The 16,877-nt window shown below is 39.8% G+C and overlaps 1 long non-coding RNA gene across 3 annotated transcripts in view; it reads left to right on the top strand.

Moving 5' to 3' along the window:
• LOC130369406 (uncharacterized) overlaps positions 1 to 16,877 on the top strand; it is a 72,494-nt gene that overhangs the window by 23,287 nt on the left and 32,330 nt on the right. Inside the window, exons 2-4 of one of the 3 annotated variants that reach the window (XR_008892741.1) lie at positions 4,561 to 4,712; positions 5,764 to 5,866; positions 10,550 to 11,469. This is a non-coding gene — a long non-coding RNA (uncharacterized LOC130369406). Of the gene's footprint in view, positions 1 to 4,560; positions 4,713 to 5,763; positions 5,867 to 10,549; positions 11,470 to 16,877 lie in introns of those variants that run through there. The other 2 variants (XR_008892742.1, XR_008892740.1) reach the window with 2 other exon arrangements.

Raw genomic sequence — 16,877 nt, forward strand, 5'->3', positions numbered from 1 at the left:
CCCATTCTTCATCAGGTCCATACAGTAATTCAACATACTGCTTTTTAAATAACTGTGGGCATAGTGTTAACCCAGAAGGTCAAGATGACATCATGAATACATACATGTACAATTGATAAAACAATGCACTCAAGAAAAATATATATGAGAAAAACATTGTGTTTCATATATTAAAGGGGTACTCTGCTGGAAAACATCTTATCCCCATCCAAAGAATAGGGGATAAGATGTCTTGTTGCGCGGGTCCTTCCGCTGGGGACCCCCGCGGTCTCTGCTGCGGCACCCCAGTCATCTGGTGCATGGAGCGAATGCCGATCCGTGCCGGATGACTGGCAACTACAGCCTCCGCGCCCCCTCCATTCATGTCTATGGGAGAAGCGTGATGGCTATGTACTAGCCATCATGCCCCCTCCCATAGACATGAATGGAGGAGGCATGGCGTGACATCACGAACACCAGATGCAATCAGCGGCAGGACCCCCGTGATCAGACATCTTATCCTCTATCCTTTGTATAGGGGATAACATGCTTTCCGGTGGAGTACCCTTTTAAAGTGAAACTGACAGCACGATGACCTGCACTAATCTCAATATACAGGTATAAAGTGTGGATGATCCCCTTTAAAACGCTTTTTGCCTGTTTCTGATAAGTTCAAGGATTCTTGTGAAATCTTTCTTGTTGCTGGTATGCTAATGTTTAGTTCTGAGCAATGGAGGCCTGCTCCTGGGCTTTCTGCAGGCTGTTTCCCATTCCCTGAGTCCTGCTCTCTTCTCCTCCGTCATGAATTTGCATTATATCTTCACTCTCATGTCAGCTGGGCAGGGGGGAAGAGTAGTTGAACTACATGTTTAGTGTCCTCCTCAAGTTATGGACTGCATAATGAAAATTTTACTTTAATCACAATATTTACAAGGTATATATATATATCCTGAAAAAAGCAATGCAGTGTTGTATCAGAACAGGCCTGGCAAAGTCCCCAGGAGGAAGCAGAGTCTACTGATGTCTGTTTTTGCATCTTGAGTGCTTCTCCTACACAGCCAGTAGAAGAAACTACACAGGACAGTGCCAAGGGTGGCATACACATTGGACTAACAACCATGTAAGCATAACATTTATCATTGTTTGCTTTGGTAAGCAAGTTCTGAAGTAATTATTTATTTATTTATTTATTTATTTTTGCTTTAGTTTTGCTTATTTGCTATATATTTATCATACTATGACAGGGGTTGATAAATTCGGAGCACATAAGCAAAATGAAAAAGTCGCAGCTGAGACTATTGTGAGACTTTTTTGTGACTTTCTAAATTTGCTCATGTATGGGAGTTTTATACTCCAGGTCAGACCTAGATTAGACTTGCAAGTTTTTGTAAGGGGTTTGCAACTTTTTTTTTTGCCTACGTGTGACTTTCGCACATCATAAATACCTGACCACTGCAAAGTGAAAACTGAAATTTGCTTAGGTAAGGCTGTTTTGTAACTTTTTACTTAGTTACAGAAGTCACACAAAAAAGTGCTTAGGCATGTGCGACTTTTTGTGCTTCTTTTGTACGCAAAAAAAAAAAAAAAAAAAAAAAGATCTAAATACCTTGATAAATGTCCCCCATTATCATTTGTCACTTTTAGTAATATGGAGTCCATTGCTTACTTTACTGAAGGCCAAAAAACGATTGGCAGTACGTCATTTTATTGATTTAATAAATAATATTTAATATAGAAATACATAGTATCCAACACATATTAACTAGTAAAAAATACTCATTTATTTCTTGAGACTTACTAAAAGTATATGTTTTGCTATTTGCTGACTATTTCATTTATATCCCTATGTAGCTAATAAAGTTACCTGGTTGTTATAAAGAGCACATCATAACATGTAACTGTTCCCTAATTCCCTTAAGTTTTCTGTGCACCTTTTTTCTTGAAGATGGCACCCTTAAACTATAATAACACCCATGGATTCCATGAACTGAATATTCCAGTCTATATAATATTACAAGTGACCTTGAGAGTGAAGCTCTTCTAGTTTTCAGACATGAAGCAGTTAGCGGTTTTCTCAGTAAAGCTGGAAAGATCTGTGTTTATTTTAGTCTTTCACACTCTACAGCACGTCACGCTGTTTTGTAACCTCACAGTCAATGCTGCCAATCCAGCCGGCTGTTCTATGCTGCACCCAACTTCTTCTTTTACACACACTACCCTCACCAGGAAGTCCTTTCTAAATATGGTGTATACTTGGCTGACTACCAAGCTACGTGCTGTTGAAATTGCCCTGTGAGCAGATCATGCAATATTCTCCAGTACTGCTTCTCGGCCCTGTATAATTGCACATTACTGTTTTGACAAGAGTGATGGTTAGCTTTCTGACATTTTGCAAATATACATTTCAGTACCAATTCCATATATAACATTAAATCCCCATCTGTCATTTTCAGACAGGAAACTATAACATCTTAAAAAAAGAAAAAAAAAAGTGAAGCTGTATGCAAAATAATATGTTAAAATTAGTTCATATAAATACAGTCCACTGAACTCCACCGAACTACTATATGACCAGGTAGACCTTTGGCAATGTTAGAACTCTGACATATTAAGGCTTTGTTTTATATGACTCTAAAGTAAAAGATTAGGCAGAAGAGGAAATAGCATCCGGCTTCCAGACTGGATAAAATACTGGCTTTATTGGAACATATTAAAAACCAAACTGGAACATAATGTAGATAAGAACAAACGAAACGCAACCAACGCGTTTTGACCTGTTAACAAGTCTTAATCATGATTAAGACTTGTTAACAGGTCGAAACGTGTTGGTTGCGTTTCGTTTGTTCTTATCTACATTATGTTCCAGTTTGGTTTTTAATATGTTCCAATAAAGCCAGTATTTTATCCAGTCTGGGAGCCGGATGCTATTTCCTCTTCTGCCTAATTGCCGCACCTGGGAACACGGCCCTTGCCTCATTCCGAGTCTTCCATCTGGAGAGGTGTGTTACCATATACGTGACCTGGGTCTGAGAACTACAACGGTGAGCTGAATTTTTCCTACTTTTTGCCATTGATATCTAAAGTAAAAGAACCACACATGTTCTACGTACTGCTGTACAGAATATGTGCCATTGTGAGAGAGCACTACATTTTGCACTATTTAGGTAGGTTTCCACACAGATTTTTTCTGCCATTTTTTGGAGAATTGCCAGTGCAGTTTTTGAGCCAAAGCCAGAAGTGTATTCAGAAGGAATGGGGAACATAAAAGAATGACTTACACTTCTCCTTCCCTCTGGATCCACTTCTGGCTTTGGCTCAAAAACTGCAGTGACTGTTTTAAAAAAAATGCAGAAAAACCTGTGTGGAAACCTAGCCTCAATGTTTGCTTATGTATTCCTTTTTTTAGTTATTTTTTTTCTTACAATTTTTTTTTGATTATGTGCGACGTATTTATCAACTGGTTTTAGCCTTTTGATAAATTTCTTTCACATAAGCAATTAAAAAAAAAAATGTTTTTGCTTTGGTAGTGGCTTTTTCTGCTCCATGTCTGAGCTGGAGTAAATTTAGTAAGACTTTCGCACTTGATAAATCTCTGACCACTGCAAGTCAAAAATCACTTTTTGCTTTGGTAAGCAAGATTTTTATTTTTTGCTTAGGACACTGTCAAAAAGTCGCAGAAAAAAGAGAGTAGTCGCACTTGCGACTTTTTTGCGATAATTTTAAGCAAAAAAAAAAAACGACTAAATGCTTTGATAAATGTCCCCCATGGAGATGAAAACATACTCCTCTTCATATGAGTGAAATTTTCTGTTGCTAGTAAAAGCAAGTTTAATATACATGCTCAACACAGATATACAGCACACAGGCCTATGGCAGTGTAAAACAGTGAACTAGAATTACATGTTGTGTATGGAGAATTAAAAGAATGTTTATTGAGATGTGCACCGTAGTTGCTTCTGATTTGTACTGGACCTTATGAATCTCCAAGAGCAGAAATCAATGGCTGTGACTACAGGGACACAACATTATATTTGTCCAACATCAACATTATATTTGTCCAACATGTCCCAGATGAAGAACATCTGCATAGGTCTAAATGATCATTACAGTTCTCCTTTCTTGGAGGCATTATGGGAAATAAAATCAGTAACCTGACTGGTTGCTATAAGCGCATATTTCCCTTGTGCTAATTTTTATAGATCTGTTGATAAAGAGTGTTTAGCTGTAGCATTGGCCCTATGTTTTCCTTACCCCCACCCTTCCTAAACACAGCAGACTAGATATTGTCACAGACCTTGGGACTGGGTTGCTATAAAAATACCTGAAGTAGTGTGAACATATACAATACTTTCCAAGTAAACTTGTCATTGTCTTCTTTGCTCACCTTTACCTGTTCAACACTAATCCTTCCATCTGAATTCTTCATTTATTTTTAGATTTGTTACAACTACTCTCTGCTCGGTTTCACACAGGATTTAGAAGGGGGGGGGGGGGGTGGGGTTGTTCGTTGCCCTTTTTGGTTATAAGCTTAGAAGCTATGGACACCTTTGCACTGATTTTTTTTATTGATTTGTTTCCTAGGTGCAAATTTGATGGATTTTCTGGATAAACATTGGAGGACAACTCACACAGGATGTAGATAGAGGGGAGAGCAGATACAAAGCAGTCTGCAGAAAAGAATTGGCAGTGTACAAGTATAGAGAGAAAATAAAGCTCATGCAGAAAACATAAAAGTAAGCAACAATATTAATAAAGACTTGTGGAAAAAATGTTTTGCACCATAATAAGTACAAAGTATAATAAGTACTTTATTTTTAAAGGTTCCCAAGTGTCTATAGCCTATGGTGAAAAAGAAGTACAGTACAGTGATCCCTCAACTTACAATGGCCTCAACATACAATAGTTTCAACATACAATGGTCTTTTCTGGACCATTGTAACTTGAAACCAGACTCAACATACAATGCTATGGAATCTGCGAAACGTGTCAAGGGCTGGAAGAACTGACCAATCAGAATGGACGTTTCATTGATAAAACCCCTGTATTCCTAAAGTGCATGCACTGACTGGTGTCTGGTAGCGCCCCCTACAGTACAGGGAGGTATTATATGTTCTGTACTCTTTACCTGTGCCAGGGTTAGCTGCTCCTTTGGACACCAGGTGAGGGCGACTCCATTTTACTTTTTTTAGGACATTGCGTGTTCTGTACAGGACCCTGAAGAAGCTCCTTTCCTCTACATAGGTCAGTGTTTCCCAAAGAGGGTGCCTCCAGCTGTTGCAAAACTACAACTCCCAGCATGTCCGGGCATGCTGGGAGTTGTAGTTTTGCAACAGCTGGAGGCACCCTGGTTGGGAAACACTGAAATAGACAGTGATTTACAGCTCCCAGCAGATCTTTCTTACTTTTATATGTAAGGATTTGCTTTATCTAGATTAGTTATCTACTTATTTATTTTTAATCCTCACTTTTTCCTATTTTTGATAACATTTTGGTGGCTTCAGAACCAATTACCAGGTTTCCATAGAGTTATGGTCTCAACGTACTATGGTTTCAACATACAATGGTCGTCCTGGAACCAATTAATATTGTAACTTGAGGGACCGCTGTATTTCCAATTATTCAGCATTCTTATTTTGTGCATGGATAAAGAAAAAAAAAAAAGCTGCTTCATAACAAACAATGTAAAGGAGGTCTACATATTTGTTATGGCAAGCAAATGGCAGGGTTAAAAGAAAGTACATTTCTGGCGATTCTAATCCTCTTCATCTCCATTTCCTTTCTCAGTCTAGACTATGGGAAGAAGTAACAGCAGAATCACTATTTGATCCTCAGTGAAGTGGCTCAGATGCCAGGCATGCCATCTCTGTTTATTTTTGAATTGCTAAATGTAAGTTGATACTTGATAGGCACAGTAAGTCATTAATCCATAGCGCTGGGTTCTGTCATACATAATCAGATCAAATGGTTGTGTCTGTTTTTCCATTATTAGTAGGTATTCAGGCACCACACAAACAAGGTCTTGGAGATGTGGCTAGAATATCTCCTAGTGTTTTTTATTGTTTGACAGCTTCACTACAATCCTTCTCATGTTTCCTGCAGAGCTGCTACTTCCACAGCAAGTCATGCTGCCAGCTGTGACCTTAATGTTCAACTTCAGCCTAATATGCAAAGGTTAAACTTGCATAACAAGGGCAGGAATGAGCTTCCACTTTGTTCGGTTTCTCCAATGCGGCCCTGCTGAGACATGCTCTACATGCCAGAGGCATTTCCGTCGTACTTTCACAATTGGATGTTTACCTGAAAAGAAGTACAGTGATCCCTCAACTTACAATGGCTTCAACATACAATTGTTTCAACATGCAATGGTCTTTTCTGGACCATTGTAACTTGAAACCAGACTCAACATACAATGCTACGGACAGTCCGGATCTGTGAAACGTGTCAATGGCTGAAGGGACTGACCAATCAGAATGGGCATTCACTGGTAAAACCTGTATTACTGAAGTGCATGCACTGAATTCCTGTCTGGTAGCGCCCCCTACAGTCCAGGGATGTACTACATGTTCTGCACTACTCTTTACCTGTATTACTGAAGTGACTGCACTGACTGGTGTCTGGTAGCGCCCCCCTACAGTACAGGGAGGTATGACATGTTCTGTACTCTTTACCTGTGCCTGGGATAGCTGCTCCTTTGGACACCAGGTGAGGGCGGCTCCATGTTACTTTATTTTAGAACACTGTGTGTACTATACAGGACCCTAAAGTAGCACCTGTCCTCTACATAGACAGTGATTACAGCTCCCAGCAGATCTTTCTTACTTTTATATGTAAGAACTTACTTTATCTATATTAGTTATCTACTTATTTTTCTTTAATCCTCCTTTTTTCCTATTTTTGGATGACATTTTGGGGCTTCAGAACCAATTACCAGGTTTCCATAGAGTTCTGGTCTCAACCTACAATGGTTTCAACATACAATGGTTGTCCTGGAACCAATTAATATTGTAACTTTAGGGACCACTGTACACAAAAATTTGTCCTTGGCATTATCATTTTTGCTTACTGTTGCAATATACAATATAATCTGAATACTTGGATCTATGTTTACTTTGCTACATATGTTTATAACAGTTACAATAATAATGAGTTCCAGGATGACCATTGTGGGTTGAAAATATTGCATTAAAATATGAAGATGAAAGAAAAATAGGCAGATAACCCATTCAAATAAAGCAAGGCCTTATATATAAAAGTCAGAAAGAGATGTTGGAAGATGTCAATTGCTTTCTGTGTAGATTATGGGAACTTCTTCAGGGTCCTGCACAGTACAGATGGTACCCAAAAAATAAAATAGAGTCGCCTTCACCTGGTGTACAAAGGAGCAGCCCACCCTTGTGCAGGTAAAGAGCAGCATAGGACATTATATATGGAAAATATTGTAGATAGATAGATAGATATTAAGAACTAGCTATTGGTCTACAAGTAGACCAATTTTTTTTATATATCAACTGGCTCCAGAAAGTAAAACAGATTTGTAAATTACTTCTATTAAAAAATCTTAATCCTTTCAGTACTTATGAGCTTCTGAAGTTAAGGTTGTTCTTTTCTGTCTAAATGCTCTTTGATGACACCTGTCTCGGGAACCGCCCAGTTTAGAAGAGGTTTGCTATGGGGATTTGCTTCTAAACTGGGCGGTTCCCGAGACAAGTGTCATCAGAGATGGTTTATACAGAAAAGAACAACCTTAACTTCAGAAGCTCATAAGTACTGAAAGTATTAAGATTTTTTAATAGAAGTAATTTACAAATCTGTTTTACATTCTGGAGTCAGTTGATATATAAAAAAAAGTTTTTTTCTGGATAACCCCTTTAACAGCAAATCTAGATGATCGGAAATATCTTAATAATAATTTATTTGTGTGTGTGTGTATATATATATATATATATATATATATATATATATACCGTATATATATATATATATATATATATATATATACACATGGCTGTGTGTGTGAAGAACTAGGACATTATTTAATTAACTATTATTAAAAATGTATATATATATAAATATATATGCAGACAGCTGAGTAAGGCAAACATTGTATTTCTGCAACATTGATCTATAAACCGTTACTGGTTAAGCATCACTGGTGAGTCCTGGGTATTATTTTTTTTCTAATGAATTAAGGACAGCACAGGGTTTGTGGAGTATACAAAGACATCACATACGCTTGTGTTTGCAGTAGATAAAACAATAGTTTTGACTTAGTAAATTCTTTATGGTACTGCCATTTTATTATTATGGCTAAGGTGCTGTAATAGCCAGTCATGGAACAGACAGGTATAAGTTGCTTTAATTTCTACCAACTTTATTTCTCTTCTTTAGATGCTTGGGTTATAAGTCATCCACCACTAGACTAGGAAAACAATAGTGATTTTCACTTGTGTCTCTCAATAGCAAGCAACTGGAAAGTAAAATAGTAGGCTTCATGCTTCGACATGTTAGTGCATTAAGTATTCTAGGACAGATTTTGGCCCAGCCCTGTGCAGACACAGACCTGTGCATTGTGATCTTACCTTGCATCATTTCATTAAGAAGTTTTAATGAGTTTAACAATGAACCACAATTCAGTTTGTCCTGAGATTGCTGGAGGCCATGAGATGGGATAATCGGCACTATTATACTACTGGAGATATTAATGCATCCAATACAATAAGAGAGCTACTAAGTACATCCGGAAGCTGACAATGAGTACAGGAAAAGACCTGAACATAGATTCTTAGATGACTTCAGTCCAAGAATAATCAGTATGCGTCTCTAGAATTATAAAGAACTTACAGTAAATTTGATTCGTCACGAACTTCTCGGCTCGGCGGTTGCTGACTTTTCCTGCATAAAATAGTTCAGCTTTCCGGTGCTCCGGTGGGCTGGAAAAGGTGGATACAGTCCTAGGAAAGAGTCTCCTAGGACTGTATCCACCTTTTCCAGCCCACCGGAGCACCAGAAAGCTGAACTAATTTATGCAGGAAAAGTCATCAACTGCCGAGCCGAGAAGTTTGTGACGAATCGAATTTACTGTAAGTTCGCTCATCTCTAATTATAAGACTAAACAAATAGAACAATTTCTATGGCCTTTGCAGAAACCTCTATCTATTTACATGCTCTGGAATCAATCATGTTTCAGATCCAGTTACATATAAAACATATAGTATACATATTTATGTGATGGTCCGATATAAAGTATGTAAATCCTCATACAGTATTTGACAACATGTTAAAATTCCTCTTTTATATTCTTAACTGCACTGGGAAAATGCAATTTTATTAAAATGTTATTTATTATTACATTTTTGTCTGATGACCCAAGCCAACAATTGGATTACTTATTCTCTATTCTTTCATATTACCGTATGTTTTTTTTTTGCCAGACAAAATAGCATAGTCTTCTACACCAGGGCTTCTCAACCTTTTTCTATTGACTCCTCACAAACAGTTCATGTCAAAGTTGAAAATGTATCTTAATGTGGGTATCTTTCATTTTTCACCTGAACTCAATATTACATTAATATAAGTGTAAAATATATTACTACTAAAACACCAATCATAAGTACCGTATTTTTCGCCGTATAAGACGCATTTTTTCTTCCCCATACGGCGAATACACACCTATCGGCGAATACACACCTATCGCCACGGTCCCTGCTGCCATCAACGGCCGGGACCCGCGGCTAATACAGGACATCACCGATCGCGGTGATGCCCTGTATTAACCCTTCAGACACGGCGATCAAAGCTGACCGCCGCGTCTGAAGCAAAAGTGACACTAATCCGGCTGCTCAGTTGGGCTGTTAGGGACCGCCGCAATGAAATCGTGGCGTCCCGAACAGCTTACAGGACACCGGGAGGGACCTTACCTGCCTCCTCGGTGTCTGCTCCGTGCCGGGATCCCCTGCATGGCCGGCGTTCTCCTTCGTCGTCATCGCGCACGCCGTCCCGTCATCCAATAGGAGCGGCGTGCGTAGCGACGTGATGACGGCGACGGAGAGCGTGGATCCCGGGGAAGAAGACATCCGGAGTGACGGGGACACCCGGGCAGCGGTGACGGGTCCGGAGCGGCAGGGACACGCGAGTATTACCTCCTATCCAGTGGTCTTCAACCTGCGGACCTCCAGATGTTGCAAATCTACAACTCCCAGCATGCCCGGACAGCCAACGGCTGTCCAGGCATGCTGGGAGTTGTAGTTTTGCAACATCTGGAGGTCCGCAGGTTGAAGATCACTGTTGGGTTCAGAATCTTTTTTTTCTAGGTTTTGCACCTTTAAAATTGGTTGCGTCTTATATGCCGGTGCGTCCTATAGGGCGAAAAATACGGTAGTAACATATGTGTCTCGTATAGTTTGTTTACTGTGTCACATTCATGTTCAGTGGTTTCATGTCTATTATTATCACATGAAAACGATGTGGTTTTTAAGTATTTTTGATCTTTTTCAATGCCTTACAATCAATGGAAAGTATGAGCATCACCGTTTCCTTTTCCTATAAATACATTTTCACTTTTTTTTTTTAGAAAAGCTAAAAACATCCTTTTTCCACGACAGATCTATTTCCACAAAGCTGTGTCACTTGAGAAAAACAAGTGCTGTGGTCTTAGGTGAATTCGTAGTTAGCAGTTAGAGGAAGTGCTTAGTTTCTGTTATATCACAGTTTCCATGAGTATCTGCAAGCAAATGAGATATGACTGAAGCAATGGAGAACAATATCACAGTGCAAAAAAAAACCAGATGGAATCTGAAGTAACCATTGAAGCCTCAACGCTGTGAATAGATTTTATTGCATGTCAAGGAACTTGTTTAATCGGAGCCTTTACAACCTAGGTGCACTTTAATTGCTGTGCATTTCCTTGTAGTTGGTATGTGTACTGCTGCTGACAGACTGGCCTAATGTGCTGCTTCATGTCTCACTTATATCTCGCTGTGAAAATTGGAAGATTGCAGACTTGTAGGCTGATTGGTATAGCTATCGAGCACCGCTATTTGCTTTTCTACACTGAGGATTGATTGGTTGAATTTGCCTTACTGTGCCTATTTGTTTCTAATTTTAGTATGGTTTTTTTTATGCTGCTAATTGATTTTTCCAACTGTGAAACCTATGGTTAATATTTGACTTATGAAAAAGTCTGAGTTTAAAACTATACTTTATTTGGTCATATTTAGGCTCCCATTTTAATGACTCTCCTGTACAGTACAGATCTTTTATGTGTTTGTGTAGACAGAAAAACTATTAATGTGCATCGTGTCACATAAAAGAAGCATATTTAACCCCTCTTTTTCTTCTGCCTCTGTTCATTTTATTTCTCTACTTCCGTTGCTTTCCTTTTTCGAGTGTTATAGAATTTTTTCTTCATACAATCAATGCTCCCTTATGTTATTCTCTGAACTTTTTTTAATATCTTAAAGCAGTGTTTCCCAACCCAGTCCTCAAGGCACACCAACATTACGTTTTTTTTCAGTTACTCCATTGGAATAGAACAGGGAAAAATTAAAATCCTGGACTGTTGGTGTGCACTGTGTGTGTGGTGAGGACTGGGTTGGGAAACACTGTCTTAAAGCACAGCTGTCAGAGAGAATATGCTTGTGAAGCAGCACACACAGTGCACTAGGGCTTCACAAGCCTATTCTTGGTATACTGATATAAATAAATGTCTTCTTTGTCCAGGCACTTCAGGGACTTTCACGGAGGGAACACAGATTCTCTGAAAATTATGGGCATAGAAAAAGTATTTAGGCACACCAGAGGAGGTGATCACCGGAGGACCCTGCTAAATAGGGAGTCTTTCTGGATTTTCCAGTTGGATACCCGTCAACCGCAGGGCATGAATCTGAGGCAGGATTTGATCCTATCATGCTGAGGTGGCAATAGGTGGCAAAAAATGCCACATATGGCTCTCTTGCAGATAGGTTTTTTCTCCTTTTTCCTCCTCTGTTTGCTTATTTAATAAATACATCCCCCCCCCCCCCCCCCCTTTTTTCCAACCTGCTATTAATTAGTGGAGTATTTGCATGTCTCCGTACGGGCTGAAATATTTGGCTTTGAAAACCAGAATAATGTTCCATAATCTTTTCTATATACGAGCCATAAGCCCGTGCAGATCAGGACAGCATGTGTAAAAGGAGGGTATGAACTCTAGTAGTGATGCTTATTAATATTAATATTATTACTTTTGGTCTCCATTATAGGATTTTGGTTTTATTGTATCTATCTTTTGAAATTATGACTTCCTTGTTTGCCGCTTTTTGTCCATGTTTTTTGCATTATACAGATGCTTTCTGAGATCCATGCCATGTTTTCCACTTTGTCCTTCATCTAATTGATGAATGGTCATGTGACCATAACGTTTTATATATATGTATCTCCTTTTTACTGAATATGTATGCCATGACTAAGGACCGAGTGTAGGTCCGAAACGCGTCGGCTTATTTGTCTTGTAGGAACTGACCCAATAAAAGAAGAAGCTGTTTTTTACCTGCAAACCTGTGCTGGACCGTTTTCTTACTTTGGATATAAATAAATGAGGCTGTTTTATATTTACATAAAAAAAAACAGCTTTATAATTCCTATGGGAGTCAGGCCAACAGTTGAAGAGGCGGAGCCAGGGGTCCACTCTTTTCCAGGGCAGCACCACCTCTCTCCGGCTACTCCATGCAGTTGATTGACAGCTGGCGTGTGCTCAGCAGAGCTACACAGGACCTCCGCAGACAGGCATGCCCTGTACGTCAATCAACTGCGTGACATAGCCAGAGGGCTCCGCCTCTCTGACTGTTGGCCTGACTCCTGAAGAAATTATAATTTATAATTTTTTGTAAGTATGAAGCAGCCTAATTGATGTATAACAATATACCTAGAATATGCTTGTGAAGCCCTAATGGGCTGTGGGTGCAGCTTATTCTTAGTGACTGGATGTAAGAAGAAAACAGTCGACTGGGCATAGCTCTTCCACCAAAATATAACTGCACTCCTGAATGGCAAATCCGGGTGCTTGTCCACACAGCTCCGTAAAGACAACCCCACGTGGTGCTCACTATCAGAAAATAAACTTTGCACACAATCTTGGCATAAAGAATATAAATAGGGCACTCACCAAGCTGGTCGTCAAATGGTCATACTTTATTGAAGAACTTAAATATGCAACATACAAACTTTAGTGCAGGACGGACAGGTGAGTAGCAGCAGGGCTACCTGGACGGGCGACGGTGCCATTTCACGCACAATGGAGAGAAACTGCACCAGACGAAGGGCCAGTCGAAGCGCCATTGAGAGCGAAACGGCACCGTCGCCCGCCCAGGTAGCCGTGCTGCTACTCACCTGTCCGTCCTGCACTGAAGTTTGTATGTTGCATATTCAAGTTCTTCAATAAAGTATCACTGTTTGATGACCAGCTTGGTGAGTGCGCTATCTATATTCTTTATGCCAAGATGCCAAGCTAATAAAAACTTAACAAACACAATACCTTGAAATAATTTCATCAAAAAAGTCCCCACCCTACAATGCCTTAAAGTGTACCTGTTGTCAACAAAAACTTTTAATGTAGATAATACAATTATATGTATGTTTGTAATATAGCCAAAAATGTGTATAGGTAGCTGCAACCCGACAATAGGGACAATAGTATTACTGCCAGACGAGCACTAATGTGAAAAAGGTTGTGTTTCCCAAACAACCTGCGAACAATGTATAAAGTAGGGGTACACTTTCCTCAAGTCTAGGCGATTATAACCAATAAATGGGTGTATATAAAATATATGTAAAAAATGATGTAAATCCAGTGAATTAATTTAAAACAATTTATTATTACAATGATAGTGCTTGTGGTGTCCTTTGTAGAACCCTTACATTGGACTCACCACAATAAGCAAGGTAGTGAATGTGCAAAATATTCATACAATGAAATAAAATAGACATATAATATTCAGGGTAAAAAAGTGCTGGCATCCCAGTGTGGCAAATAGTCTGAAGCGCTTATAGATGTATGCACGGAGATCGTGCCTAGTATGGTTGATTACAAATATCTTATAGTCTGAGTAGCAATGTCTCTGTATAGCTCGTATCTGGTAGCGTGTTGGTAAGGGGTTAAAATCAATGCGCTCTACGGTGCTGGGGTTTCCTTGTGTGTATCCCACTCTACCCTGGCGGCACAGGGATAGAGATTGGTGAGGGGGATATATAGTCTTTTAATTGTAATCCTGTGGGTGCATGAAGCTGCGTTCTGCAGCACTGGAGGCCCCTCAAATGTGGACCACTCTACCCCGGCAACACAGAGAAAGTTTTGAGTGGATTTGGGGATTTGGCTCACTGTGCCTCTTACCAGCTATGTTCTGGAGCCTGGTTGCTCACCTCCCGCAGCGACTCTGCATGGATCCGCCTGGACCAGGTGCACAACGTGATAAAGAAGAAGATAATCCAGCAGAGTCTGAGTATATCGATTTATTGGAGATAAAAGCAATACATCCACGGCAGTGGCAGAGTACTGGACGCGTTTCGTACGGATTACCGTCCTTTGTCACAGCTAACGTCTCAACTGATGCAGATCTCTATATATAGACACACGCTAGTAATACAATTTTCAGGTGTGGTAAAAACAGGTAATTAAGATCATGTGATCAAAGATAGGCGGTACAAACTTTCCCCTTCCCGAACACTGTGTGTGAGCAGGGTGTGGCATGCGGGAGAGCTTCCCTTAAGGTGCAAACTAAACCCCTGTTCACACTAGTGTTCCGGGAATGACATAATTTCATGAGCTGAAAATAGCAAAACCTAGAAGGTAAATACAGGACATGCATAAAAAATAGAAACATATACAGTAAATGCACATAAACAATAACCTTTGACTACTAGTCATAGTAATAGGTCAGAGAGAACCTGTATGCCACACGTGTGGCAACCTACCTAGAAGAAAGTCAATAGTGTAAAAATAGTTCCTTGCGGATATTCATTCCACATGGCTCAGCTGCATTTAATGTAAGTTGCCAAAAAGCTTCCCGATTTAGAAGTCGTCTTTGCAGGTCACCTCCTCGAGCATGCTGAAAAACTTTTTCAATTGCATAAGCTCTAAACGCACTGTCTGAACCAGCGTGAGTATTCCTAAAATGGGAGGATGCCGCTGAGACATTGCGCCTAGCAACGTTGGACATGTCATTGAGATGCTCTAAAATTCGGGTTTTAAATTTACGTTTTGTGCACCCAACATACATTAGGTTGCATTCTATGCACTCAATGACATATACAACGCTGGTAGAGCAACAAATGAGAAAATGTTTTATAGTGAATTCTCTACTTTTCAATGAGTTGGGGAAAGTTTTAATATTTTTTATGTATTTACAAGTCCGACATGGATGTCGGCCACAACCGTAAAAGCCCACACATTTAAGCCAATTTTTGTGTTTAAACGGATTAGCACCTGCATTGTTGGTGGATAACCGTTCACCCAAAGATTTGGCTTTTTTGGAAACAATCATGCAACCCTGCGACAATAATTGGGCTAGTACCGGATCTTGTTTTAATATTAATATATCTTAATATAAGATGTTTCAAAATGATGCCATGGGCTTTATTAAATTGTGGGGAGTAAGTTAGAGCTAAAACTGGTTTAGTTACAGATGTAGAGGGCGGTTTGGGACGTAACAATGCCTGTCTATCCCGTTTATCTACCATTTTTTCAGCTACCTCAAGTGATTTTTGTGAGTAGCCACGCTCACGCAATCTACTCATCAGTTCAGTTTTCTGAACTTCATATGTTTCTACGGATGAGTTATTGCGTTTGAGGCGTGTCAGTTCGCCTATGGGGATGGCCCTGGTGGTGTGCCTAGGATGGTTACTGTCCGCCATAAGTAAAGTATTACCCGAAATGGGCTTCCTGTATGATTTAGACTGAACCATATTGCCTGGAACACCTGTCAGGGTTAAATCCAAAAATGACACAGACCTCAAAAACGTTTCCGAAGTGAAACTGAGATTAAATAGATTGTTATTAATGTATGCTACAAAGTCTGGCACGGAAGATACTTGGGGCTGCCAGATGACGAGCACGTCATCTATGTATCTTCCATACCAGACAATGTTAGCGGAGAAGGGATTAGAATCAGAAAAAAATAAATTTAGACTCCCAATATGACATAGTTAAATTAGCAAGGGAGGGGGAGTGTCTAGCCCCCATAGAAACTCCGCTAACCTGCAAAAAGAATTCATTGCAAAATGAAAAATAATTATGTGACATGAGAAACTGGGTGGCTAGTAAAATAAACTCACATAAATCCGGAGTATACTGACTGTGGTTAGTTAGATGAAATGTCAAGGCTGTCAGGGCAATGTCCCAGGGGATGCAGGTATACAGCGAGACGACATTGCATGTCACCCAGCTGCAACCTGCATACCAGGGCATCTCCCTGAGTTGAGACAGTACATCTTTAGTGTAACGTAGAAAACCGGGAACTCGCTGTACCAGAGGTTGTAACATCTGGTCTAACCATTGTGACAGACGTTCTAGCAAAGAACCTCTGGAAGAAACAATGGGGCGCATGGGGGGGGGGGGGACAACCCCTTTATGTGTTTTGGGGAGACCATACAGTGTTCTCAGACCATTCTTTTTGGTTCTCAGTAATGGCCCCCAAAGCCACCCCCTCCATGAGCAATATGTTGAGTGCACTACTGAACTCCAATGTAGGATCACTATTAAGTTTTCTGTAGGTGTTGTGATCACTCAACATATTGTTCATTTGTTCAATGTAACAACTGGTGTCCATGACTGTGTCCATGACTGTGACCATGCCTCCTTTGTCAGACATTTGAATAGTTAAATTACCATTTTCTCTAAGGGATCGCACAGCCTGTAGCTCACCTTT

Source organism: Hyla sarda, chromosome 4, assembly GCF_029499605.1.
Source record: "Hyla sarda isolate aHylSar1 chromosome 4, aHylSar1.hap1, whole genome shotgun sequence".
Taxonomy (NCBI): Eukaryota; Metazoa; Chordata; class Amphibia; order Anura; family Hylidae; genus Hyla; species Hyla sarda.